The sequence below is a fragment of the Geotrypetes seraphini genome, chromosome 1 (assembly GCF_902459505.1).
Source record: "Geotrypetes seraphini chromosome 1, aGeoSer1.1, whole genome shotgun sequence".
NCBI classification, from domain to species: Eukaryota; Metazoa; Chordata; class Amphibia; order Gymnophiona; family Dermophiidae; genus Geotrypetes; species Geotrypetes seraphini.
The window spans coordinates 463361966-463388391 of NC_047084.1; the positions used below are offsets into that span (position 1 = coordinate 463361966).

Sequence of the window (26426 nt, forward strand, 5' to 3'; positions counted from 1 at the left end):
CAGGAGGGAGCCCAAGCCCTCCTGGCCCAGTGATCTTCCTCCCCCCTCCCCCCCACACGATCCGGCCAGGAGGGAACCCAAGCCCTCATGGCCCGCGACACCCTCTAACCCCCACCCCCCACTAAAATAAGGGCAGGAGGGATCCCAGGCCCTCCTGCCCTTGATGAACCCCCCCATGACCGACCCCCGAACCCCCGATCGCCCCAGCTCTCACACACCTTGTGAGCAGTAGAAAGAGCCAAAGATTCAATTTTTTTCTTTTTTTCTATCCTCTATAATAAAACCCTAAACGCGCATGCGCACTTAGGAGGCCGTGATCCCTGCCACCGTGCTGTGTGCTTCCGTGGCTGTGTTCGATTTGCGTTGTGTGCGTTGTGCGTCGGCTTGCGGCGCATGCAGCAGTTTGGCAGCGCCGAGAGCAACGGCAGGAGGGTGTCCTTAGGCCTGGACGAAGAGGACAGGGTGTGGGTGCTGCGAGGCATCCGACTGCTACTGCTGTACAGGGAAGTGGAGGGGGAAAGGGGGCTGCTTTGGGGGGAGGGGTGTGCTGGGGGCAAGCAGCAATCGGTTTGCTCGGGAGGGGGGGGAGACAGAAGGGGGCCACAGAGAGACAGGCAAGCATGGCGCAACAGAGAGAGATAAGCAGGCATGGAGCCAGGGAGAGAGACAGACAGAAAGAATGACAAACAGTCAGGGGGCCAGAGAGACAGACAGCGTCCAAAGAGAGAGAGAGAGACAAAGAAAAAAAGACAGACAGCCAGCGGCCAAGGAGAGAGAGAGAGAAAGAAAGAAAGAAAGAAAGACAGACCAGGGATAGACACAGACAGAAAGAATGCCAGAGAGACAGACAGAAAGACAGCGGCCAAAGAGAGAGACACAAAGAAAAAAAAGACAGACAGACAGCAGCCAAGGAGAGAGAGACAGAAAGAAAGACAGACAGACAGAAAGCAGCAAGAGAGAGAGAAAGAAAGACAGACAAACAGGGAGAGACACAGACAGAAAGAATGCCAGAGAGACAGACAGGAAGACAGCGGCCAAAGAGAGAGAGACAAAGAAAAAAAGACAGCGGCCAAGGAGAGAGAGAGAGACAGACAGACAGAAAGACAGACAGAAATCAGCCAAGGACAGAGAGAGAGAGAAAGAAAGACAGTCAGCGGCCAAGGAGAGAGAGAGAGACAGAAAGAAAAAAAAGACAGAAAGAAGCCAAGGAGAGAGAAAGAAAGACAGACACATCTAGCACCCGTTGATGTAAGGGGCTTAAAGACTGGTTGATTAGACTAGGTAAGGTTTTGGAGTCCCCACAATTAAAACGTCGCTCACTGGCCTTCAATCTCTAGCTTTGGGATCATCAGCAACCCTTGGCACCTCTCTCTGCATTACGCTCAGTAGGTCAGCAGATAAATAAGAAAAGCCCTACAAGCCTTTCTCCGTCTTCCCCCTCGTTGCACTGCTGCCTTTTTCTTTCCTGCCCAGATACGAAGACCTGCAACGGGGGAGGGGGAGGGGCGGGAGGATCTTTTATCTACCACCCACTGGATTTAAACTCTCCTTTCCGTCGCCTGGGCTGTCCCAGCACCAAGAGGGGGGGGAGAGAGCTGGCCCAGCCCGTGTCCTCCGAGACGTTTCCAGTAACTTGATCTCTCAACCCTGCTGGAAGCCTCATTTCTCCTCTGCTGAAAGGCACTTCCACCTCTTCCCTGCTTTTTCCCCCTCTTTTAGCCCTCGACTGGGACATATTTACCACCTCCTTGCGCCCCGCCACCAGGAATAAGTGAGTCTTGCTTCGTTTCTTCCGATCAAGGGATTGCTGGGCACTGGGGAGGCTGCTGAGCTGGACTGGGGGGAGGGGGGGGTTCACTGGTGTCGGTGGGACGAGGAAGGAGCCTCGGCCCGGCCTGGGCTCTCTGGGCCGAGGACCCTAACCTGGAGCAAGCTCCTTTACCGCGTGCCCAGGGATGGGGGGGGGGGGGGTCATTTGTACTGTGTTTTGTGCAACGTTGGCGTCCGCCACCGCTCTCTCGGATCCTCCCATCCGGTAGCGCTAGAGAAGCAGCGCGCTCCCCCTCCCCCACCGCTGTCAGGCTCCCAGCGGGAGCTGTCAAAGCTCTGTAGGAGGGTGAGGGGTTTGTACAGAGGAGGCCGGCTCTGATCCCTGAAGGAAAAAAATACCAGAGGGGAAGCTGCACACGTGGTGGCTGGGAGGATGCCCCTGGGAGCCTTGAGTGTGTCTGGGGAAAGTGAGTTGTGTGGATTATCAGTGGAATATGAGCCACATGTTTCCAACTGCTTTCCCCTCTTTCTAACCATGAAATTGGGGAGAAGCTGAGGAGACAAAATGTGACCTGAACCTGGGAACTGTCATTGTTATTATCTTGCCTGTACACTGTCATTTTTATTTTGCAATTATTGTGTAAACTATGGCTTGTTTTTATTTTTTAAATTAGCTTCACTTCTAAGCAGGTAATTTTATAACTAGGTCTCTGTTATAGAAATGCAACCTAGACGAGAAAGCGCCATTGTGAAATGGGCTTCCATAATCAACTGTGATAGTGCTCTTAGGGGCCCATACAGAGGATTGAGCGCATAGTCTCTCTTGTGAGTGCAATACCACCCATGCCATGCAGAAACTTAATGGTATGCAAACCCCACCCCCCTTTACAAAACCGTAGCATGATTTTTAGTGCCGGCTGCAGCGGTAACAGTTCCGACGCTCATGGCTGGTGCTAAAAACCGCACTGTAGTTTTGTAAAACGGGGGTGGGGGAGTGGTGTTATGAGCAGAAAGCTCACGTCAAATGGGGGAGGGGGCGTGTGCTGCTGATCAGATGTACACAAGAGCTTTGTGGTAAGAACAGCTTTTGCATACATGTCTAAACAAGGGGCTCCTTTCACAAAGGTGCGCTAGCGTTTTTAGCGCACGCACAAGATTAGCGCGTGCTAGCCGACAAACTACCGCCTGTTTAAAAGGAGGCGGTAGCGGGCTAGTGCGCGTGCTAAAACCACTAGTGCACCTTTATAAAAGGAGCCCAAAGACTGGAAGTGTCAGCACACACAAGTGCTTGTTCTTTTGCGTCTAAATGCGAACTTAGAATAAACTACACAACACGCTTTCGTAAACAATTTTCTTATTAAAGTGAAAAAAATAGATTAAACTTATTTTCATATAGTTTTTCTAATTAGAAGGTTGTGCTCAGAGACATGGAGGAAAAAGGGGAACAAATTCCCCCCAAAACCTCACCACCCAGTCATTTTTTCACATTTTCCTTTTTGGATTATTTTTCCTCCGTATTTTGTTTTTGACTTAGTCTAAATGTGAACTTGGCAAAAATCGCCTGTATATGACATTTTTGTGAGGCTCAAATTTAGGCGCAGATCAAGGGCCGATGTGTGTTTTCTCTTTCAATTTTGTTTGGACACATTCACATGTCGGTTACCTCTGAAAAATGAAATCCTCTCCATAAAACCTCCCACACTGCCCTGAACCTGACAAAAATATTCTCTTGTTGTGTGTGCATCAAAAGCTCTCTGCATTGAGCAGAATAGTTGCACAGGGACAGAATCTAACACCATACCCACCTATATCCGCTAAGATCCATTCCCACCTGTACCCACAGGAGTCGACGCTATTATTTACTTATTTGCTTGCAGCTAGCTCTCTCCGATTCACTGTTCAGCAAATGAATGTTGCAAGCCATATTCTGATACTCCGTCTCTCTCCGTATGTTCAAAACTTCATTCTGGTGCTCTAATTGCCTCCCAAGTCTCATTCTGGAGTCACCAGAGATTTTGACTACACTCTTGCAGGAATTCCATAGCAACTTCTTACATCCCTGTGGGAATCCTGTGGCAAAGACTATCCCTGTGGGTTCCATGGGATTCCCGCAGTCCCCATTCCCATGCAGCTCTCTAGTATAATTTCTGTCTTGCATGGAATACTTAAGGGTTCTTTTACTAAGCTGGATTTTTTTACCGTAGCTTAGAATGGTTTACTGCAGGATGTGCCAAAGTGTCTCACAGTAGTTTTACAATCTCTGTGCACAAATCGCATACTAAAAAATATTCTTTTTTGGGAGAGGGTGTGTGTCTGGGGTTGAAGAGTGAGCATTTCTGTGCTAATCAGCAGTCTGCAGTATCATGCACTAACTGATTAGTGGATGAGCCCTTAATGCCTACAGAAAGTATCCACGTCTTCTGCCCCGATCGCTAGTGCAGACCGGTTTAGAACTTAGATACATTAGCACATGGCCATTAATTTTGAAAATGGAAAATTAGCCATTTTCCAGCTGCGCTAAAAATAGCCTTTGAGCACAGGAAAGACCCGCATAAGGGTGTGCTGAGGCCATTTTGTAGTGCAGTTTAGTAAAAGGACCCCTTGATGAACTCATTATCATGCATTTTAATATGGCCTGTGGCCATGTCTTCCATGTGAGTTAACTTGTTCACTTAAGCCTTCTGCATTCTGTGCGTTAATTGCAGGGTCTGAATCACGGTGAAGGCACAGTACACAGCCACTCTAAAGTTGTAAATGTGTGCATATTCTGTATGTGCATACCTGCGTTTATGTGTGTACATTGTAACTCCTCCTCTCTGACCAAACCATGCCCCCATGAATGCGTATGAGCCATGCGTGAATAAGTATGCATAATCTGCTTGATGGACTTATGTGCGTAATTGGCTAATTTTATAACTTTTTTTTCCATTATTATTAATAATAATAATAACAATTTATATACCGCAGGACCGTGAAGTTCTATGCGGTAAAGCGGAGACTTAGAGGGGATATGATAGAAACTCATAAGATCATGAAGGGTATAGTGAAGGTAGAGAGGGACAGATTCTTCAGACTAGCATGGGCAACAAAAACTAGAGGGCACTCAAAAAAATTGAAGGGAGATAGGTTCAGTACAAATGCTAGGAAGTTCTTCTTCACGCAGAGGGTGGTGAACACCTGGAATACGCTTCCAGAGGAGGTGGTAGAGCAGAGTACGACTTTGGGGTTCAAAAGGGGATTGGACGAGTTCATGAAGGAAAAGGGGATCCAGGGGCATAATTAGAGGGTTACTATACAGTACATAAGGCTGTAAAGTAATAGAGTAGTAGAGTAATAGATCACTACAGGTCATTGACCTGGGGGGCCGCCGCGGGAGCGGACTGCTGGGCGTGATGGACCTGTGGTCTGACTCAGCAGAGGCAATGCTTATGTGCTTATGTTTACAATGATTAAAAAATGCTACAAATTGAGTAGAACTAACAAAGGTAGAGATTAGTGACTAACAGTTTTAGAGATCAGTTGTTGTGGGAGAGATCGTGCAGATCAGCTACCTAAGTGTACTTCAGGAACAGGTCTGTTTTTAGGTGTTTCCTAAATTCCCCATAGTTATTTGCATGCATAAGTAATTTTTCCAGATCTTTGCCCCATAATGTCGCTTGGCAAGAGAAAAGATGTCGATGATGTCTTTTTAAATTTACATCCTCTAACTCAGGGGTCTCAAAGTCCCTCCTTGAGGGCCGCAATCCAGTCGGGTTTCTAACTGGTGGAGAGACAATCTTCCGGTGTGAGCTTCTCTTATGTCTATTGGTTGAGAAAGAGAAGAGCTCAGTTATATATTTAGGGGGCCAAACCGAATAGTACCTTAAAGCAGGGCTTTAGAGGCAGAAAGGCTTTTACACCAAAATTACCCTCCAAAAGTATTGCAAATGAGTAAATAAATAATCCAAACACTTCTCTTTCCTTTTTCTTTTCTTACCAATTCCATTTCAAATTGGCAGCCTTTCCGGAAGTGCCAAGTCAGGAGATGCCCCGTGGCAAAACCTGGCCTAGCTTAGACTGGCCCTCTTGACCCAGAGCCATCTGCTGACTGTTCATTTTGAAAGAAACCCTGAAATCTTGGAGTGTACAGATGTGAAAATGCCTTCAGCCGCGTATCCTCGCTTCTTAATGTGTTCCTTTATGTATACTGCTATTTTGCTAAGTTTGAGGAGGAGGGGGCAACTTTATTGCTTTTCTTCATATCCTCTGGGTCTGGAGGATAGGATAACTGGAAGCAGTCCATTTTTTACCCAAGAGGGGAGGATTTATATATGAAGTACACAAGTTTTGGGGTTTTTTTTATGAAGGAGTGGAGGGAGAAGATGATTAGAACAGAAATCACGGAAAGCAAATCTGCAGTCCTATAAGAGGCTGATGTTTGCCTCTTGTTCTGGAATTTGTTTTTAAATTTAGGATGGAAAACAGATCAGCTGGATCATGATCTGAAAGGCAGAACATATCCATAAATACTTAGCTTGACTCCACCCCCACCACTGCACTTGAATTGCAAACCTTGACTCAGAATGGGGAGCAAAGGCGGCAAGTTGGCTTCAGGTTTTACAACTAAAACACACACTCACTCAATGTCAATGACAAACTTCCCTAATCTAAAAAATGATGAAATGGAGAGATGCTTTTTCTTTTTACATATATACAATTTTCTTCAATCTATTTATAGTTATTTTTTATTTTTCCTCTGATATTAGTAGAACTTTTTCAAACCATTGATTATATCGTTTACATTCAACTGATAATGATTATGATAAAGAAACCTCAAGTGCTCGTGGCAGTCTGATTTTTAGAACTGGTCTTCGTCAATCTGCCTTTTGCGGGCTATCACTGGTTTCAACAGTCCCCCTATACTGATAATACTTATACTTTACTTTCTTTAATAGTTTTAATTTTATATGAATATTTTACAGTACTTAGCTTGTGGCGTTAGTACTTAATTTTTCAGTTGACATGGCTAGGAATCTACTATCCCAAACGATTGAAGATTGAAGAAGAAAAAAATATATATATGTAAAAAGAAAAAGCATCTCTCCACTTCATTATTTTTTGGTTCAGTTTTTACAAAACAGCCTCAGCCTGCCTTGCGTTTTAACCCCATTCCATGCATAATGATATGCTTTTTGTTTCCTTAAAAAAAGCTGGAACTTCGTGTCTACTGTAGGCCTGTAATGTGCTAAAATTCAGGATCTGATTCACCTGTCTTGGAATACAAACAGTCACTAGATCTTTATCTTTATTAAAATTTCCTTTACCACTTAAATAACTATACAGGCCTGGATGTACTAAACGCTGCGATCGTCTAATGATTGTTGCTAACTGGTTTAGCAACGACCTAATTTGCCAACCTGATGTACATAATGGCTCCCTGTGTGCTTTTCGCTGCGTTTGTACATTCTCTGACTCCCCCATGCAAATGATCTCATTAGTGTTAAAATTAGGTCATTAATATTAAAACAGCACTCCGATCGATGGCCTAGCATCGCTAAGGCATGCACTAAATTTAGCGACGGCTAATAACAACCCAAAAAAATGACAGGTCTAACTGTCACCAACAGGTCTGCCATAAAAAAACGAGACATAGGAGGGATGCCCACTCATTCTGTCTTGGAAACCCATACCCCCCATGCTCCTAACCCCCCTCTCCCCATGAAGATCGCAGCCATCAGAACCCCCTGTGCTCCCACCCTCCCTCTCTTTTTTTTAAGCAGCCGTCATTGGGGGGAGGGGTGGCACAACTTTTTTTTTAAAAATGGGGTGAGGTATTGTGCGTGTGCAATACATGCACAACATCTGTACCCATTAAAAATAAAAAAAGGAAAAACTCTTCCTGCTCCGAACAGCTAAGCGGCAGGAGGTTGCTTCGGGGCTTCCCCTGCTGGCTCTGTACAAGTGTGAAAGTTGCTTTTCCAGCGACTGGTGGGGTGAGATTACAGGCTACAGCTGATCTCTGCGAAACTAATTTGCATGCAAAGTTGATTGTACATTGATCACCGTTTTAAAATCGGACAATGAATCGGCCCACAGCAACCCACTCAGCTAGAGCGACCATTTTTAGTGCATCCAGGCCACAGTCGATTCAAAGTGGTTTATAAAATACATTTGAAATTCCAAATAACTGCATACACAAAATTATCACACATGCATCAATTAAAATACCATAGTACAGTATTCATTTGCCATAAAGATCTCAATAAGAGACTACCAACAGTTCATTGATCTTAATAAAAGCAGTCCATAAAAAGCAATGGGGCTCATAATCAAAACATCCAGACAACTAGAAACCCACCTAAGTCAGCACTTGGACGTCCTAATTGACAGGAAGTCCAAGTGCCAATAATCAAAACCCTTTTCCTGGACATCTTGCAAGACGTTTCTCCAGTTGTGTGTCCAGAACTCAAAGAGGTGCGTTGGGAGGAGTGTTATGGATGGCCTTTGGGCAAGCTCTGGGGCAGACTTAGACTTACACATACTGCAGGGATAATCAAATGTTTTGGCAGAACTTATACATTTGAGTTAGACCTGTTTTAAAAAGGTATAAGTATTAAAAAGGTACCCAAAGTAAAGACTGCCACACAATTCCCCAGTGCTCACTGACCTCCTCACACCCCACAAAGATCAGAATACAAAAGTAAATACAGTTGACTCCACCTAAGTTTAGGTCGGATAAGGCACGCTCCGGTTATTCGCACCTGACCACCACGGTCCTGTTTTTTTTTACATTAAAGTCAATGCATGTAAACTCCGGATATTTGCAATTCTGATAAGCACGCAATCCGCTTATGCTCACTGATGTCGTAGGTCCCACCTGTATTCTTTCACATAGCCTTCATTCCGGTTAAAAGCAATCACGTAGATGAGCCGCGTGTTTCGGTGGCCATATGTTCGAACTTTCGGAACTGCACCGTGGCTGGACAAAAATCATTGTCTTTGCACGTGTCCACCATGCTGATGTCAGACGCCACTTAGGCAATGTTATTACAGTATACTTGTACATAAATTGGAAGGGCCTGGCCCCTGAGAGTGGTGTACTCCAGGTCCTTCTGCAGTTGCTCACACAGATGAGCTATAGTATGGTCTCTCAATTAAAGCGATAGAGACTGATACACCGCTTTTAAACGTAGCGAAGTTGTTGGCTTCAAGGTTCGCTTGCCTCTGCTTCAAAACCCTAGCAGGCTCTTCACCAATCTACCTATCTGAGCACCTTGAAATTACTGGCCCCTCTCGTACTCGAAATACCTATCTGTTTTCCTTCCCCTCCCTGAAGGGCTGCCTCTACAAAAAATTCCTTGACCGATCACTAGCATTCCAAGCAGGCAAATGGAACAAATGCCTCTCTACTCTCATCTCCAATTCCCCCCACTATCAAACATTCAGGAAGTTAACAAAAACCTACCTTTTTGACAAATTCCTCTGATTTATCCTCCTTCCTCCTCCCCCCTCCCTCCTCTTCTGACCCCTCTCCCCTAGACCCTTACCGCCTCATGTAACACCAACATCTATAACGGTGCAGTATCGAGCTTATAGCAAATGTAACCACTCCGAACATATAACCTAGCTGCCAAAATAACTTCACCGTATATTTATTGTCTAGAATGTAAAGGTAACTTGACCGAATATGTATCGTCTAAAATTGTAAATATAACATCAACGAAATTGTAACTTCGCTGTAAATGTACAGTCTCTTCATCTGTTAACCGCATAGAACTTCCATGGTAATGCGGTATACAAGAATAAAGTTATTATTATTATTATTAGACAAATCCAAATAAACCAAAATGTAGCAGCAAGATTCTTACTGGGTAAACCATGGCAGGCGAGAGCTACCCCCCTGCTAAAAGAGCGGCATTAGCTCCCAATTGAAAGTAGGGTGAAATTTAAGATCTTGATATTGCAATCTTTGGAACCTCAATGGCCTAGATTCACAAAGCAAACCAATCATGTACCAATCGGTTTGCGATCACTTTGCGACCCCGCTCCCATTCACTAACCTTACTCCCAATCCGATTTCTGCCCGATCCGATCTGTGTATGCAAATGAGGAGGAATTGCATGCAAATATAGGAAGGAAGTGATTCACAAAACAAAACTTCAGGAACACCGACTGGGCTGGCCGATCAAAAGAAGCGACTGCTGGGGACCAGTCGCTCACCTCCTTTCCGACTATCTACTCTCTGCTTTCTGCCTGAAATCCCAGCCCTGCAGCCCTGAAACTATCCAAAAAGCGCCCAGCTCTCTGCCACTCTCCTCTCTTCCGCCATGCTGCCCTGCTCTCTTCTCCCCTTGTCTCTCTGTCCTATTCCGCCATGCCCCGTTGTGAGTCCATGTTTGTAACCCGCGGTTTTAACATGCGGGTTAAAAGCAGGGCTGCACTTCTCGCTACCAGCCCTGGCTGATCTCCACGTCATTTTCAGAGTCGGAGGCGATCGGAAAATCGACATGTGTTGGAGCAGGCATGTCGGCATTCCCCATTACAAGTACAGGCAACCTTATTGTGTGCTCGTCTGCAAATATTTTCACCATGATTTGTAAAGATAGCTCATAGCCTCTTCGATCCCCCCTTCTCCCTCCCCCGCGTGTACTGAGAGCCAACGCATGTGCGGACTATCTACAGGAAAATAAGATGGTCCGCGCATGCGTCCCAATCACTCTGCAGCGATCTGTCCAGTGACTATGTGGGTGTGCCTCTGAGTGCATTAATTTGCATAAGGAGGCTTGCTGAATCAATCGCCCGAGAAGCCTCTTAAACGGATCGGATATGGATCGCCCAGCAAAGGTAGGCTTTGTGAATCTAGGCCAATGTTTGCTGACTAGATTAATCAAATATGTGCCAAAATGGTCATTATGCTCTGGTCATGATCTTTTGTTGGAGATTTCTTCTGTTAAGGAAATCAAATATAAGGACAATGTTGTTCTCAGTAATGGCACCTATGTGGTGGAATGCCTTTCCTAAAAAGTTGAGAGCAGAATCAGATGTACATAAATTTAAAAGAAAGCTGAAGGTGTGGAGGGGCATTTTTGATAGTGCGTCTAAGTCTGACTTTGGATGTGTCCCACAAGACATCCGAATATCGGGGCAGGGAAACATCCACTTTCATAACCACTAGATGTCCAAATTTTGGGGAGAAAATGACCTATTTGGATATCTTGGCCTTAGGATGTCAAACCTTTTTGTCCATTTTCAAATTAAAAAATGTCCATGTTCAAAACATCCAAATCAAGCCCATTTGGACATGGGAGGGGCCAGCATCTTAATGGATGAGCCACAGACATCTCAAAAGGGCAGTGAGGCACCTTAGGGGACACTGCTGTGAACTTCACTTAAAGGGCATCAGATACATATTTCACCAGAACTCCCTTTTGGTGTAGGGTGATCCCTCCAAACCTCCTACAAAACCTTCAGTATCCACCTGTCTACCACCTCAATAGCCCTTATGGCTGCAGATGTCACCTATATAGCAATACAGTAGGTTTTGGGTGGGTTTTTGCTGGGCTCACAATTTTCACCATAAATGTAGTGGTTAGAGTGGCTTGTGGGACTTGCTATTCCTCTCTATGATTCACTAGCCCACCCACCAGGTTACTTAAGACACCTATGTCCTATACCAGGTGCTGCTGTTCTGCAGACAGATAGAGTCAACTCCACTTAAGTGCAAGTCCTTCAGACCGGTTTGCCACATGCGCTTATATAGTAACATAGTAACGGCAGATAAAGACCCGAATGGTCCATCCAGTCTGCCCAACCTGATTCAATTTAAATTTTTTTTTTTTTTTTTCTTCTTAGCTATTTCTGGGCGAGAATCCAAAGCTTTACCCGGTACTGTGCTTGGGTTCCAACTGCCGAAATCTCTGTTAAGACTTACTCCAGCCCATCTACACCCTCCCAGCCATTGAAGCCCTCCCCTGCCCATCCTCCTCCAAACGGCCATGCACAGACACAGACCGTACAAGTCTGCCCAGTAACTGGCCTAGTTCAATCTTTAATATTATTTTCTGATTCTAAATCTTCTGTGTTCATCCCACGCTTCTTTGAACTCAGTCACAGTTTTACTCTCCACCACCTCTCTCGGGAGCGCATTCCAGGCATCCACCACCCTCTCCGTAAAGTAGAATTTCCTAACATTGCCCCTGAATCTACCACCCCTCAACCTCAAATTATGTTCTCTGGTTTTACCATTTTCCTTTCTCTGGAAAAGATTTTGTTCTACGTTAATACCCTTTAAGTATTTGAACGTCTGAATCATATCTCCCCTGTCTCTCCTTTCCTCTAAGGTATACATATTCAGGGCTTCCAGTCTCTCCTCATACGTCTTCTGGCGCAAGCCTCCTATCTTTTTCGTCACCCTCCTCTGGACCGCCTCAAGTCTTCTTACGTCTTTCGCCAGATACGGTCTCCAAAACTGAACACAATACTCCAAGTGGGGCCTCACCAATGACCTGTACAGGGGCATCAACACCTTCTTCCTTCTACTGACAACGCCTCTCTTTATACAGCCCAGAATCCTTCTGGCAGCAGCCACTGCCTTGTCACACTGTTTTTTCGCCTTTAGATCTTCGGACACTATCACCCCAAGGTCCCTCTCCCCGTCCGTGCATATCAGCTTCTCTCCTCCCAGCATATACGGTTCCTTCCTATTATTAATCCCCAAATGCATTACTCTGCATTTCTTTGCATTGAATTTTAGTTGCCAGGCATTAGACCATTCCTCTAACTTTTGCAGATCCTTTTTCATATTTTCCACTCCCTCTTCGGTGTCTATTCTGTTAAAAATCTTGGTATCATCTGCAAAAAGGCACACTTTTCCTTCTAACCCTTCAGCAATGTCACTTACATACATATTGAACAGGATTGGCCCCAGCACCGAACCCTGAGGGACTCCACTAGTCACCTTTCCTTCCTTCGAGCGACTTCCATTAACCACCACACTCTGGTGTCTGTCCGACAGCCAGTTTCTGACCCAGTTCACCACTTTGGGTCCTAACTTCAGCCCTTCAAGTTTGTTCAACAGCCTCCTATGAGGAACTGTATCAAAGGCTTTGCTGAAATCCAAGTAAATTACATCTAGCATATAGAGCATGCGCTTAATCGGAGTACCATGTGTAAAGAGTTGAGCACCGTCATTTTTTTCACAAGATCAGCAGCTTGGGGGCAGGATTCCGTACTTGCATTGATCACTGCCATCACATATCTTAGGATGAATTTAAAGGTGATTCTTGCCTCTACCGGCAGCCAGTGGAGTTTGGCATAATAGGGGCTAATGTGATCGTATTTTTTGAGGCCGAAGATGAGGTGGACGGCGGCATTTTGTACTATTCTTAGACGTTTGGTGGTGTTTTTATAGGCTCCTAGGTATATGATATTACAGTAGTCCAATATGCTTAAGATTAATGATTGGACCAGTAAGCGGAAGGAGAGGTGGTCAAAGTGGTGTTTGATGGTGCGAAGTTTCCAGAGGGTGCAGAAGCAATTTTTGACCTGGGCACTGGTATGGTCTTCGAAGGTTAAGCATCTATCTAGGATGACTCCGAGTATTTTTATGGAGGGGTTGATAGGATAATCTAGGCCGTTCAGTTTCATGGAGGTGTTTGTTATTTTATGGTTAGGGCTAGCCAGGAAGATTTTGGTTTTTCCAGAGTTCAATTTTAATTTAAATTGTGAGGTCCATAGTTCTAACTTGGTGAGGATGGAGGATGTGAGTTGTTCCGTTTGTTGGGTGAGTGAAGTTAGGGGGATGATGATGGTGATGTCATCGGCATAAATGAACAATCAAATACTTTGGTAATCCTGACAAAATAGCATTACAAAAATCAAAAACAGAGAGAACAAATGATATGACTACATTCGTCTTTGCCTGAAAAGAGAGAGATGGTTTTAAACCCCTTATCCAATAAAATACCATTCAATGTCAGCTGATATCTTGGAAACACCCAATTTATATACAAGTCACCTCACTGATAGTTCATGCTTTTATTTGAAAAGAGGAATATAGTGATAGTGGTGTCACCTCACTGAGATTGATGCAAAGAATCTGAGCCTGGTTGTGCATGGAGATACAGATTCTGGTTTTCTTTTTAAGGAAATCAGAATTACAAATCCCAGCATTCCTGTGGAGCAAAACCAGGACTGGAGTTGCTTATTTTGGTTGACCTGGCTGAGGTGGCAACCCTAGTAGTAGTTCTGGTCTTAAGGCACTAGACCAGGGGTCCCCAAAGTCCCTCCTTGAGGGCCGAATCCAGTCAGGTTTTCAGGATTTCCTCAATGAATATGCATGAGATCTATGTGCATGCACTGCTTTCAATGCATATTCATTGGGGAAATCCTGAAAACCTGACTGGATTCGGCCCTCAAGGAGGGACTTTGGGGACTCTTGCACTAGATTAGAGAAGAGAAACCTAGCCCAGAGGTAGGCAATTCCGGTCCTTGAGAGCCGAAGCCAGGCCATGTTTTCAGGATATCCACAATGAATATGCATGAGATCTATTGGCATGCTTGCATGTACTGCTTTCAATGCAAATTCATTGGGGAAATCCTGAAAACCCAACTGGATTCTGGCCCTCGAGGACTGGAGTTGCCCACCCCTGATCTAGACCACTTTCTTCCCATGCCCAATGTAAGGCAAACAACACAGAGAGAAGACCATTCTCCCTCTTCACAGCATACTCGAGCCCCAATGCTCTGGCACTAAAGCAAGCAGCACCCAACCCCAAACCTCAGGAAAAGCGCAGAATAACAGCCTTCGCTCAAGGCTAATGGAATTCAAATTATATGCGTGCAATGAGACCGAAAGGGGGAGGAACGTGCCTGGTGCGTGTGCATAGCTCTTGTGCACATGCCCAGGAAAACTCTGAAGTGAACCATACAATTCTTCGGTTCAAAGACAATTGCGGAAATATAAACATACCGAACATATAAACGGTTCATAGTCAATTACGCTCAAAGTTTTAGTATTATACCCTCGTTTTTCTTGCGATTGTGTAGCGCGCATCTTATATAGCTTGCAAAAGGAGCGACATAAAAATATACGGTCCGCGTGCGTGTGAACCGGAAATATATACATACTGAACATATAAACAGTTCATAATAAATTACACTCAAAGTTTTATTATTATACCCTCTGTTTTCTTGCTATTATGTACCGCACATCTTATATAGCTTGCAAAAGGAGCGACATAAAAATATAAACATACCTGTAAATGAAGAAATCTGAAATGTGGAAGTACGTTCGCTCTCACCAGAGGTGAGAAAAATCCACGCAAGACAAATATTCGTTATAGGTTCTTTCAGGTTTGCTTGGATTCTCACTTTTCATTCTCGGTGCCAGCACTTAGAGCAGTGTGTTGCAAACTTTTTAAACTGCTGGCACACTAATCTCGGGGCAGCGGCTGGAGGGCACCCAGAAATGTGCGGATGTTGATGCAATGATGTCGCACGCATCATCATGTGCATGCGTGCGCGGATGTCCTCCAGCCGCAGCCCTTGAGCCTACTATTATCGCCGTTTGTGGTAGTGGAGGGTTGCTACAGAAGGAGAGGTGAGGAGAAGAAGCAGAGGCGCCGGCAAGAAGGAGAGGCGCAGGCGCTGGCTGACTGACTACATAATGTAAGCAGTCAGCGAGCGCCTCTCTCCCTCGCCAACATCATGGGGCAAACCTAGAATCCTTTTGGGCACACTAGTGTGCTGCGACACACAGTTTGCAATACACTGGCTTAGAGTCTTGCACAGCGCTTCAAGAACAAATCAAAACTGTCAGATTTTAAATAGAAAATCATAAGAAATCCTCTCTTTACCCCATCCCTCCCATGCCACCTCCAAGCTGGCATTAGGTTTCCAGTGGTAAGAGGAGGGGATTTTTTTTTTTTTGTGCAGTGTTCTCTAAGCATTGACATCTGTTCGACTACATTTAAATACAATTTGCAGCCATCCCCGGCAGGCACATTGTTTCCTGCGCTAAAGCCCTCTGAGCATTCTGTGCATTTTTTTTTTTTTTTTTAATCTTTATTAATTTTCAAAACTAATACAAAGTGCCAAGAATTTTACAGATATTAATAATCATGCGGAAGAAAAATATCCCTCCCATCCAACAATTTAATCAAAAATTAAACCAGAAAGATATCCCCCTCCACCCCATCCTGGATCTGTATATAAATAAACAAAAATTAAACAAAGACAACTAGGTTGAAGTAACAAAGGATGTCAACGGAACCCAAACCAATTTAAATAATTTGCTATGCCCCAACATATCAGCATTCATCTGTGCATTTTAATACCAGCGCTAATTAGTTCTAAAGCTGGCATTAGGTTCTGAGCATCGGCCCCACTTTCGGTGGCGGTCCAGGTTGATGGCTCATTTGGGGTTATAAAGTTAAAGAAGGAGGTTAGGAGAAAAAAAGGGTTGGACTTAAAGAAAAAAACATTTGTAGGCAGGGGAGCTTGTGAATGGGAAGTGTGGTTTTGCCTGTAGGGTCCTAGGGGTGGGGCTGCTGAAGAACAGAGCAAGGGGGGCGGAAACTGCTCCTACAGCCTCTGCTGATTACACTATCTCAGCAAGCAGAAGAGTTTCTACCTGGAAAAGTGGAACTATTCAGCATACACTCATGGAGGGGGGCAGGGCTTGGAGTTTAGCTGGTTTTATTAGTCTTTGTAAAAGGATTCCCAACAAGACACTCTCTAAGCATTAAGGTCCACTTTGATTCCTCTTTCTGTTATCTGTTGGGAGATGCCAAACATTTCAAAATGATTGGGGATATCAAAACAATACAAATGACCCTTCCCTAGATGCAATGAAAAAGCTCCTCTGGCTGTTGTGGTTGAGGAGAGAGGACATCAATTGGAAACAACGCCAACCTAGGAGAAAAGGAAGAAGGAAAAGCTCATATTTCTCCAGAGGGCCAGTCAATCCAACAATATTTTGGTCTAGATTTGATTCATTTTGAACTTTGTAGAAGAATGGTCGCGTGTAAGTATAGAGATTTGGGATGCTATTGCTCTTCAAAGTTCTAAATGTAAAAAGGTGAAATGGTTTGATCAGGAGCTTTTGTGATTGAGTAGGCTTGTAGAAAAATAGAACGAGCTTGGCATAAATATCCTTCTGTAGCGATAAAAGAACAATGGTGCTCTGCAATAAAGGATTTTACGCTGGCCATTAGAACTAAAAGGCAGATCTATAAATAGGCACAGATGCTAATGATACTAAGGGCCTGTTTTACAAAGCCGCGCAGCAACAGCCCCGAAGCCCTTTAATGGCTTCTTTTACATAGCCGCGCTAGCGGCCCCAAAGCCCATAGAGATTTAAAGGGCTTCAGGGCTGTTGCCGCGCGGCAGCTGCTAGTGCGGCTTTATAAAACAGGCCCTAAATCTTTATTCAACATTGTTACGAATCTTACCGATACTGAGGCTTTTTTATTTTCTTCTAAAGGGAAAGTACCATCTGCTAAACCTCCGGCCGATTATTTTAGGTCAATAATTTTATCTATTAGATCCCAATTTGATAATACAAGTACTATTGATTTGTTTTCAGTGGGAATACTGTTTTCTACTTTGCCTTCAATTCCAGCAAACAGAACGTGGTCTGATTTTCTCCCCTTTGATTGCTCTAAGGTCAATAAGATCTATAGAAAATATGTGAAATCTCAGGGGCTCATAATCAAAAGAGAAAAACGTCCAAAAACCGGTCTAAGTCGGCACTTGGACGAACATTGTCCAAATACGTCTAAGTGCCGATAATAAAAACAGGTTTTGGAGGTCACGTGACGCTATGAGCGGGTGAGGACACGTTCCTGATCGGCTCCGGGACCCCGCTCCTCAAACTATACGGTTCTTGGGCTAATTGGCGCTTTTGGTTGGCACAGCTTGTTTGCAACTGGCTGGGGATCCCATGGACAAGTATTTAACGCGATCCCAGGAAGCGGCACGAATGAAATCGACTCAAAAAGAAAAGGAGCGAGCGAGCCCCGACGCGGCCAAAATGGCGGCCGCACCCGGAACTGCGGTGTCGGAGTTCGTGGCCGCGGCGCTGAATGACATCAAGGTGGCGGTGGCACAGGTTCTGGGTCCACAGCTGGACACTCTAACTACCCAAATGAACCGTCTAGAGCAGCTACTTACTGATACCGCGGCCAGAACGACTGAGCTCGAACAGCGAGTCTCCACAGCAGAGGACACCATCAACTCTCATGAGCTGGACCTCGCGGCCCTACAAGAAACAGTTCAGTTGCAGGCGGCTAAACTAGACGATCTTGAGAACCGTTCCCGCCGGGGGAACCTTCATTTCTTGGGCATTCCTGAAAATATCTCGGATGCTCATTTGCTAGCTGAGTTGGAAGGCTGGCTGGAACTGGAGTTCCCCGACACAGCTTCCTTGGGTCCTCTCTGCCTGGAGCGCGCTCACCGTCTAGGCGCTCGTCCGGCCCGGGATTCCAGGCCTCGGGTGGTGCTGGCCAAGTTCCTGAACTACAGACATAAAATGGAAATCCTCCGACAGTACCGTGCCAAACGTGATGCCTTACAATTTCGTGGAACTACCATTCGGATTAGTCAGGATTATTCCGCTGCCCTTACAGAACGAAGGAAGGCCTTTTATCCCCTCTGCTCCAAATTGGTGGAACACAAGCATCGTTTTCAATTCATATATCCTGCCATCCTGAAGATACATCATGAGGGCTCCTGGCACCTGTTCACAGTGGCCTCTGAAGCTGCTGACTACATTAATAAAACTCTAAGATCTTCCTTGGAGCCTCCGTGACATTTTCCTGAGAACCAGGGCTTTATGCACACGTCCGTGTGGCTCTATATCGTTTGAACATTGATTCTGTTGATCTCTCAAAGTATGTTTTCATTGTTTGACACTGGTGATTTTTTACTGTTGCTCGGAGGGGCGGGGTCCTGTGGGGTGTCATTTTGGACCTCTAGCACACTCTTTTCGGGGTGTGTTTTTGGGTCTCTTTGGGGTTTGGGTGAAGGGGGGATACTGGGTTGGGAACAGTCTACTGGTATGATGTGTTGGTTTTTTATTATTTTTCTGTGGAAGCTATGTATGCGATTTGTGAGTATTCTTTTTTGTGCTTGGGTTAACACTGCACACTTGGGCGGGGCTGGGCACCCAGGTGTTCGACACTTAATTTGCCTTGTTTTTAGCAGCTTGTGTTATGACCCTGGGTGAACACTCCCTCCGTATCCTTTTGTGGAATGTATCCGGCATTACTTCTCCAGTGAAACGCACTAAACTTTTGAGGCAGATAAAACACCATCGGGCGGATATGGCGTGTTTACAGGAAACTAAACTGTCCCCGGAAGAACACCAAAAGTTAAGACGGGGCTGGGTGGGCTCAGTGTATTCCGCATCTTCCTCAGGGAAACGTGCGGGAGTCTGTTTATTAGTACGCAAAGGTTTACAATGCTCCATAACATCAATTTCTGAGGACCCTTTGGGTAGATATCTACTTGTACATGTTTCTATTCAGGGTACCGAGTTTCGGCTGCTGAATGTATATGGGCCCAACACTTACTCCCAAGAATTTTTTGAGTCTCTGGTGACACTGGGTCTCCAAGACACATCGCAGCCCCTGATTATAGCTGGAGATCTTAATCAGGTAATGAACGCTACTCTTGATCGCTCTAGCTCTGTGGAACCTTCTTCTTCTAATCTGACTAAAGGCATTCCTTTTCTTTGTCAGTCTTTGGGCCTGGTAGATCCTTGGCGCCTTCTCCACCCGTCGGAGCGGGATTACACCCACCAATCTCGAGCTCATGGGTCCTTTTCTTGCTTAGATTATCTATTGGTATCGGAATCCCTGTTTACGCGTGTTTCTGCGGCTGTCATAGGACCACTGGAGATATCTGATCATTGCCCAATATGGGTAGATGTGGCTTGGGTATTGTCCCCTCTGGGTTCGCGTAGGTAGCGTTTCCCATCTTATCTTCAAGACGATCCCACCTTTTGGTTATATCTCAGAACTCGCTGGGAGGATTACGTGTTCACTAACGCCCAGCATCGTACTAATTCGGGTCTATTTTGGGAAACCGCTAAGGCTGTTCTTAGGGGGGCGATAATAGCCTATGTGGCGGCACGGAACAAACTCATTTCGGCGGGCATTATTAGTCTGGAGCGCCAGTGCTCTTCTTTGAAAGCGGCCTACCTCCGAACCCCTACCGCTGTACTACGAGATGAACTTCACTCGGCACAGGTCTCTCTTAATGTGTTACTCCACGATCGTGCTAAACGCTCTCTTATTTATCGTAAATATAAATTTTATCGTTACGGGAATAAACCGGGTCGGATGTTGGCGTCCCTAACTAAGAACTGGCAGGAATCTAGATATATTTCAAAAATCCGACAGGGCCCAGCTAGTTATCATACTAAACCGATGGATATTGCAGATGTCTTTTATCAGCATTTTTCTACCTTCTATTCAAGTCCTGGTCCTTACTGTGGCCCCGATATTCTGGATTATCTAGAAGACGCTGGCTTACCTCGCTTTACAGACCGACAGCGGGAATCCTTGCAAAGACCTATACAGGGCGTGGAAATCCAAAGGGCAATTAAAAACTTACGTTCTTGCACAGCTCCCGGCCCGGATAGGTTTTCGACGAAATTTTTTAAGATGTTGTCCCCTCAGCTCTGTGACTCGTTGCTGAGCTATTATGAGGCAGCTATGGAAACTGGGGCCTTCCCAGATTTTGCAAACTCTGCCACCATCACATTACTTCCCAAGCCGCAGAAACCTAAAGATATGGTTGACTCCTACAGACCAATTTCATTACTCAATATAGATATAAAAATTCTGTCTCGCTTGCTGGCTAATCGTTTAACACCCCTTTTACCTCATATTATTTCTCCGGCGCAGGTAGGCTTTGTTCAGGGTCGTCACTCTGTTCTTAATGTTCGCCGGGCACTACTGGCAATGGCCAGGGCACAAGCCTCTGACACCCTCGGCATTTTAGTCAGTCTCGATGGCTGCCAAGGCCTTTGACCAAGTCCTTTGGCCTTATCTTTTTTTGGTCCTGGAATATGTGGGTATAGGAGGGTGGTTTTTATCTGCATTGCGAGCCTTGTATTTCTCTCCTACGGCGTCTATTTTGGTCAATGGGATTCTCACAAAGTCCTTTAAGGTTGGTAGGGGGACTCGTCAGGGTTGCCCGTTATCACCCTTACTATTTTTGCTCTATTTGGAACCCCTTATACGGACGCTTCAAAGGGATGATATTTTGGCCGGGCTGCAGGAGGGCTCTTCTCAACTCCGGGTCTTGGCTTTTGCTGATGATATCCTGTTGACATTGGCCCACCCCCAAACATCCCTACCTCGGGCACTTGAGATATTAGACGAGTTTCATCTATTCTCCGGTCTTACTCTGAACAAGCAGAAATCCTTAGTCCTTCCATTACAGGAAGTGGTCCGGACTTCTTGGATTGGGTCCTTCCCTTTGGAATGGACTTCTACACCTTTACGTTATCTCGGGGTTTTGATCCCGCAGGATTTGGCTCAAGTTATATATGCTTAATGTTATGCCTCTGCTTATGCGCACGGGACAAAGGTTACGTGCTTGGCGCTCATATCCATTAACTCTCCTGGGTAAAATAGCCCTCTATAATATGATGATTATTCCCCAGTGGCTATACCTTTTGCAGACTTTACCTTTGCTCCTACAGCGCCGTCACCTTCGGGTGTTACATAAAACACTGTCAGAGTACTTATGGGGTGGTAAACGTCTACGGATTCCCCTTCGTACTCTTTCTTTACCCATTGCTCAGGGGGGTTTAGGGTTGTTGCATCTGGGGAGAATGAACATAGCTTGCCAACTTCGTCATTTGAACGATTGGTTTTGTACGACCTCTCACTTTTCAGCGACTGGGGTGGAATGCCAAGCTTTTGCTCCATTTCACTTTAGTTACTTAATACATGTCCCGCATCTACCTTTGCGTGCACACCATTATGGGGATTTATTTTTATTCCCGGTGCGTAAAATCTGGAAACAAATATGCACACAATTGCACGTTCGGTTTGATGTGACACCGTGTTTACCTATTTTGGGTAATGGGGATTTTTCACCAGGTCTTGGTTTAGGCACTTCATCCTCCTGGACTCGGCATGGTGTGTTTTATCTGTCTCAAGTATTGCAACTGGATGGTACACTACAAACATTCCAGATGCTGCAGAACTCTCGGCTATTATCACCCAATGATTGGTTGAGTTATGGACAACTTTTGCATTATGTACAATCCCTTCCCTCACAGGCTTTAACAGAGGAGGTGCAGGACAAATTGACTGAATCCTTTTGCTTAACGGCGCAAGACCCCACTCCGCTTCGTTTTCACCATCGCTTTCTTCAAGAGCTGGCTGGGGAGTTGGACTATGTTGCTTTGGCCAGTGCCTGGTCTCTGGACTTATAAGTGACGGTGTCAGCATCCATGTTAAAGCGGAGTTTTAAATTGGGGTCCTCTGTCATGGTTGCAGCGGTGGAGAGGGAACGTTATTACAAATTTCTGGTGCGTGCCTACTTTGCCCCTGTGCGCGCCTTGTAGCGGTGCCGGTACCCGTGGTTCAAGCAGGTCCGGCTCACGCTTACATTAGCGCTGCTCTGGCGTGCTTCCCTTGAAGGAAGGAAGTCCTGCTGTACAACATTCACCTTCTAGGCAGGAAATAAAAAAACACAAAGAGTCACTTTTACTGATCCTGCAATATCCCCTTTATTCAGTGGTAAGGGTTCAAGAGTTGACATACAGATAGTCCAAGCTCAAAAACCACAAAAATCAGTCCATGTCAGCAAACCAAAATTAGAGCTGCTCAAAAGAGTAGGTTCCCGCTCTAGCCTTTAAACAGGTAGTCCAGGTAAGTAAAAACACAAAGAAAAATCACAAAAGCAAAAATGCTGCTGTCTTTACTTTCAGACAAAATCAATTTTCACAGTACTTTCCAAAAGCTCTGTGCACAAGCCTTAAGTTATTCCGGCTTGACCCCAGCCAGCTCAGAAGGAGTTGGTGGGGGGAGGGGAATAAGCGAATCCACTAATAAAGTTTCTGAATTTCAGAATGCCACTAATGGCCCCACTAACCCAACCTGTTTGGACAGTGGATTCTCCCCACACTCACTTCCCTCTCACACTCAAAACAGTAACAGTCCCAGCCAGCTTAACTTGGCTGGAAACTTTAAACCTCAAAAAGAAAAAACGTTTGTTTTTTTTTCTTCCTGCTTCCCTCAAGCAGGACAGCCCCAGCCAGCACAAGTCCCCAATCAACTTATAAAGGAAAGCACCCTTTCTTAAGCAGTCCAAAAACATACACAATGGGTTAATAAACCCCAAACTTCCCAGCCCTGCCACTTAGCTGACTTCCATCAAGATGTCTTCAGGCAGACTGGGAGTTTCCAAACAGTCCATAGGTTCTTCTGTTGCTGGCTGGCTGGCAGAAAGGTCAGTGTCTGGCTCCTGCATTTCAAAGTCCTGGGACTCAGGAGCACAGCCGGGAGAGACCCTTCCCTGGGCTGGCCCAGGATAGACTGCCTTTCTCCTTCCCAAAGCAGCTTCTAAAGTACTTAGGTGAATACGCCCTGCCCTTTGAGGGGGAGGAGTTACCTGCAAAATCTGCCTAACTTTCTTTGGGACTTTAATTATTCCCCTCAGCTGGGAGCAACCAGAGGGAGGGAGATTCCTCTGGGGCTGTTGTGGGCTGTTCTGCTCACACTCCTCTCCTCCCTCGAGATCAGTAAAATCTGCATCCAAGGGAAAAACAGCCTTCTCCTTAACTCTGGTTACAATCCTATCCCCGTGGTCAGCTCTCTGGATAACTGGGCAGGGTTTAGCTAAAACCTGTCCTGGCAAAAGCTGAACCCTAGGGATAGGATTGTGACATACCCTCACCTTTAAGGGCTATCTATCCTGAGACTTTAAACCTGAGCCTCCTTTATCTTGCATCAGGATGGGCAACTCTTAATAGCGTTTCCAAGGTTTCTTAACCCTCTTTTCCTGACTTAGGGGAGGCGGATCTGTGTCCTCAAAATCCTCTGGCCAACGTAACAGGGTGGTCTCCTCCCGTCCTCCCGGTGCTCTACCACTAGGATTCATAGGACTTTCTAACCCATCCACCCTCTGGGCTAGGGCCGCTATGACCTGTGTTATACCCCCTAAGTCTTCATTACCCAGTTGGGCGATTTGCTCCCTCAATTCACCCATATCTTGCTCCATCCCCTTAAAAGTATCCAAGACTTTCTGGAAATGCTGGGCATGTTGTTCCAGCTGTTCCTCTTGTGCCTGCTGTTTCACCACCCAGCTTTCTGCCTTCCCCGTTCTATTAGTCAGTTCCCCGCACGTGGTTTTTATTTCTTTAACGCTGTGCTGCACAGCTTGTTGCTGGGCTTGCCCTTCTTTTATCTGCCCCTGAACTACCCTGAGCTGTGTGGTGACTTGTTCTATTAAGCGGGACAGTTTCTCAGACTCCTGTTGGCACTGAGTTAGAACCTGTTCCCTGGACCTTCCCTGCTCCGGGTCTATAGGAACTTTCCAGGACTGGATACTGGCCTCAGTACATGCCTTTAATCCTGTTTCCCAATCCTGGCGAGCAGAGGCTAGGTCCTCTTTTATACTATGCACCTCAGCCTTAAGTTCGGCCAGGGTAGTAACTCTCCCATCCCCTATCGGGTTAGTTAGGGCTTCTGCCTGAGGACTGACCTCTGGTATTCCTACCCCTGTAGAGCCAAATCCCCGTTCTCCTCTATCTGTCTCCGGAAGACGGGACCACCGCACTATGTCCGGGCGCCAAATTCTCTCGCATACCAACTGCGCTACTCGATCACCAATCTGTACCCGGTACTCCGAATTTCCCTGATTTACAAGAAGTACCGCTACGTTCCCCCTGAAATCCGGATCTATCACCCCAGCAGCAACATCCATTGACTTTGTGAGTACTAACCCAGATCGGGGTGCTACCCGAAGATACGCACCTGGGGGAGGTGATACCTGAATATCTGTTTTTACTAAAGCCCGTCTCTTAGCGGGTATCACTTGTTCGTGGGCCACATACAAGTCATACCCGGCGGCCTTAGGGTAAGCTCGGGTGGGTGCCCTAGCCTTTTCCGAGAGCGGGGCCCAATGAATCATCGGCCTCCAGCTCTTCGTTTTTGGCATTTGGGATCTTCCTGGCCCCGCCGGTGTGGCAAGAGGACTTCCCCCCACCCGGCTCCCCAACACCCATTTCTCCGGGCTCTGAATTCCTGCAGACATCCCTGTTCCCGCTAGCGCAGTCCAGTCCCTTCCCAAAATTAATGGGTAAGGTGTAGAATTCAGGACTGCCACTGCCATGCGGATCTTCCTACTCTTATACTCTATACTCAGGGGTCTCAGTGGGTATTCCTGGGCCTCCCCATGAATACAGGTGATGGGCACCTTCCTCATCCCCACATTCCGGCCTTTACCCAGCTCTTCCCACAGTTGTCCTGACACCATAGATACCTCAGCCCCTGTATCCACTAGAGCTGGGATCTCTTTTCCGTTCACCGATACTACCACCCGGTATTCCTTCGGAATCTTAGCTCCGGACCCCCGGGTTATTATGAGGTCCCTTATGACCCTACAATATAGCTGTGTATGTCCTATTTTCCCACAGCGGTAGCATCGGAAAGCCTCCTTGTGTAAGGTCTCCCTCTGCTTTGACCACCCTGTCCTGGGGATCTGCCCCTGGGATCCCATACTCTTATCCCCCCGGGCCTGTTCCCCACTTTCTTCAGGGTACTGTAAGGAGGTATCCTTCCTTGACCCGGCAAGGTCCAGATATGTTCCCCCTACCTGTCCCGGTGGCCCACCAGCTGCGCTTGTAGATGAGCACTGTAGCAGCTGAGTTAGCAGCTTGGTCTGCTCACCCATCGCCATGACCAGTTCGTCATGCTGTTGTCTGGCCTGTTTCTGGCTGCGGTCCCATAAGTCCTGGTTTGCTTTTAGAACCGCCTGCAGGTTCTCGCCTTGCTTCTGCCGCTCCTCCGCGAGGAACCTCAATAGCTGCTCCTGGTTCATCGTCCCGGAGACTGGAACAAAGTAAACACAAAAGACAAACCCAAGTGCGGAACCAAACGATAGGGTAACCAATCTCCCTCACCCCTCCCTGGTCAGGTACCTTACCAGAGTGCCGGGTGAGTCTGTGGCTTTGGTTTGTAGGCCTCCTTGGCCCCCAGTCGTTTATCTGCGTTTCTGTCCTCTCACACCCTGCATAGGGTCCTCCCCGGTCCTCCTCCAACTCAGGTTCACAGAAGGTAACACCAGCCTCCTCTGTACGATCCTGCGGACGACTCTGGACCTCGGTCACTTCAGGATAGGAACCAACACAATAAGCTAAAATAACCAACTAAAAAAAAAAAATTCAAAAGTCAAACTTTCTTTTTTTTTTTTTTTTTTCCAAAGTTCTATGAATGTCCAGCAGGAGGCGCTATATCCCACCACTGCCACCATTTGGAGCGGTGCCGGTACCCGTGGTTCAAGCAGGTCCGGCTCACGCTTACATTAGCGCTGCTCTGGCGTGCTTCCCTTGAAGGAAGGAAGTCCTGCTGTACAACATTCACCTTCTAGGCAGGAAATAAAAAAACACAAAGAGTCACTTATACTGATCCTGCAATATCCCCTTTATTCAG

The 26426-nt window shown here is 46.1% G+C and overlaps 1 protein-coding gene across 2 annotated transcripts in view; it reads left to right on the forward strand.

The window, feature by feature from the left end:
* Window positions 1-1545: 1545 nt before the first annotated feature.
* SLC38A5 (solute carrier family 38 member 5) overlaps window positions 1546-26426 on the forward strand; it is a 196580-nt gene continuing 171699 nt past the window's right edge. For both annotated transcript variants that reach the window (XM_033923471.1, XM_033923489.1), the window contains exon 1: window positions 1546-1771. The gene's annotated coding sequence lies outside the window, so the exon portion shown is untranslated. The remainder of the gene's footprint in view (window positions 1772-26426) is intronic.